The sequence below is a fragment of the Mastomys coucha genome, chromosome X (genome assembly GCF_008632895.1).
Source record: "Mastomys coucha isolate ucsf_1 chromosome X, UCSF_Mcou_1, whole genome shotgun sequence".
Classification (NCBI taxonomy): Eukaryota; Metazoa; Chordata; class Mammalia; order Rodentia; family Muridae; genus Mastomys; species Mastomys coucha.
This window is the reverse complement of record NC_045030.1, coordinates 159,057,398-159,060,327: the sequence shown is the minus strand read 5'-3', so window position 1 is coordinate 159,060,327 and position 2,930 is coordinate 159,057,398. Positions and strand designations below refer to the sequence as shown.

The 2,930-nt window shown below is 37.5% G+C and overlaps 1 pseudogene; it reads right to left on the bottom strand.

Moving 5' to 3' along the window:
* Positions 1–2,298: 2,298 nt before the first annotated feature.
* On the bottom strand, positions 2,299–2,417 carry LOC116096097 (annotated as a pseudogene).
* Between the last annotated feature and the right edge of the window lie 513 nt (positions 2,418–2,930).

Here is a 2,930-nt window from a genome sequence, read left to right as displayed (position 1 = left end):
CACTAGAAGAAAAACTACAGACACACATACACACACACACACACACACACACACACACACACACATCACCACCACCACCACCACCAACGACAACAACAACAACAACAAGCAACAACAACAAAATAATAGGTCTTAATAACCCAGCCACAAAACCTTTTATCTACAATTTGTCCTGTCTGCAAGATGTGCAGGTGTAAAGGTAGTACAGAAATTGTGGGAATGCAGAACCAATGACTGGTCCAGCTGGAGACCCATGCCACATGTCACAGGAAGCAGCCCTCTCCTGACACTGTCTGACAGACAGGAACCAGAGGCCTAGGATAGAACTACACACAACCAGTTATTTTAAAAGTCAATGAAGTGTTTCCTAATGATATTCTACTATAATTGTAGACAGGAGCCTAGCATAACTGTCATCAGAGAGGCTTCATCCAGCAACTGATGGAAATGGATGCAGAGATCCACAGCCAAACATTAGGTGGAGATCATAGGGATTCACAGAGACTGAGCCAACAACCAAAGAGCCTGTATGAGCCTGACCTTTGCATGTTTGTTATAGCTCAGACTTCTTGTGGAATGATGCCTAATAGTGGAAGCAGGTATATCTCTGAGTGGGTCGTCTTATTCAGCCTTGATACAAGGGGAGGTGCCTAGTCTTATTGCAATTTGATATGCCATGTCCGGTGGACATCCCTGGGAAGCCTGCCCTCTTTTGGATAGGAATGGAGGAGTGTGTGAGGAGAGGGAAAGAAGGGGGAGGACTCAGAGGGGAGGAGGGAGAAGAAACTGTGGTCAGGTTGTAATATATGAAAGAACAATGGATATGCTGTGAGACTGCATTTTCTAGCAATGTCAGAAGCTATACTCATAGTCTCATCAACATCAATACCTAAATACAAACTTAACAAGGATAACAGCAATAGACATACCAAAGTGGGTGGAGAAGGACCACAGGCCTCATTTGTGCATTAACAAATACAGGCAACTAAATTATGCTGAGAGTTGGAGAAAGGGTCTTCTGCAGGGAAGATAACAACACCAATTAATTATCCAATACCAAATGGTCAGCCTTGAAAACATACATACAACTAACATTATACAGATTGAGCCAGTAATATTTAGGAATATATTTGTGTGTGTTTAACAACAATTAATGAGAGACCATAAATTTGTAAGAAAACAAGGAAGAACATATGGAAGGGTTTGGAAGAGGAAGGGAAAGGAAGAAATGATGTCATTATAATCTCAAAAAATAAGGGTTTGTGAGGGTGAAACTGGGAAGAGCAAATGGCCAAAATTGGGATGTAACATGAATAAATAAATTCATTAATGCAAAAAGAAAAATAAGAAAGCCAGCTAAACACAAACATTCATTGCTTCGTGACTTCAGGCATAATGTGACTAGCTGCTTTCAAGTTCCTGCAATCACATTTTTTTTCCTGCTATGACAGACTGTATCCTCAAACTGAAAGCCAAAATCAATTCTTCTTTAAATTTATTTTGTTAGTGCATTCTATAACAGCAACCAGAAAAGAACTAAAATGAACATTATAAGATCTAGTGAGGCATTAGCCCCTCTCATCCCCACATCCAGCTCTTTCTAAAGCTTTTACTATAGCTTATGTGTTTGTAATATGTATTTATCAAAAGTATTACAAGAGACTACAGCTACATTTGAAAGTACAAAGATTAAAAAAAAAATACATAAGAATTGAGGTTTGCCTGATCAAGTGTTGATCATTATCTTGGTGGGTACCTCGGGTTATTTTAGTGTTAAAGACAATAAGAACAAAAATGATCCTTTCAGGTAAAACTTGGCATAGCATCCTTTGAGGAGCATTTCAGTTTCAGCAGGGATATGTAAAATGCAATGAAATGAAGGCTAAATATACTTTCATTTCATGAGAAGAGAGTAAATATTAAGTACAGAGGAAGTAATTATTTTACTGCAGAGATCTAGGAATATATATATACATATATACATATATGTATATGTATATATGTATATATATATATTCCTATATGAATATATATATTCATTTCAAATGTGTGAATTAAGTTTTTTTTATCCTGGATTGTACTCATTGGAAAAGATAAAAGTATTCAAATTTAAGTGTTAGAGGAATGAGTCATTTGTTGTAGAAAGTGTGGCAATTCTTTTGTTGGGACTGTTTTTGTATTCTTCATCTCTAATTCCCCTTTGCCTCATTCCAGTAAATTTTGACTATGTCTTCATGATGATTATGCCCTAATCATAATAATATACTTTGAGCAGCTATACTAATTTCTTTTTTTTTAAGCGTACAGCACCCGGTATTCCCAAGCAGTCTCCCATCCAAGTACTAACCAGGCCCGACCCTGATTAGCTTCCGAGATCAGACAAGACTGGGCATGTTCAGGGTGGTATGGCCCTAGACAGCTATACTAATTTCTATCCACAAAACGCATTCCCACTGCTTTTCCATGGAAATCCTACCCATGCTTGCAGTAGAGCACTGATGCCTTCTGGGAAGATTCCATATGTGTCTCCCAGATCATGGGCAAACACTGAAATTCATCTTATATCTCTGTTAAGGAACACAATAACAGATATTTTCTTTTACAGGAAGCTAGGCATGTTTTAAATAATAGAAAATGTAATTCCACTAACAAGTTTCTTTAAAAGAAAATATCTAGAGTAATCATACCATCCTTATTCCTCATATGAAATTTCAAATAGCATGAACAGAAAGTGGGATATGCTACTCAACTGCTTGCTAGGTTCACTGATATCATATTCCTTGTAAATTATCCACTGATGTTTAGTATCCACTGGGTGTCCAATGCCTGATAGACTGCTTCTAGTATAATCCCTCAACAATATAGTTGCATGTATCAATGAAAACACACGCACATACACATATACACACACACACACACACCGAGAGAGA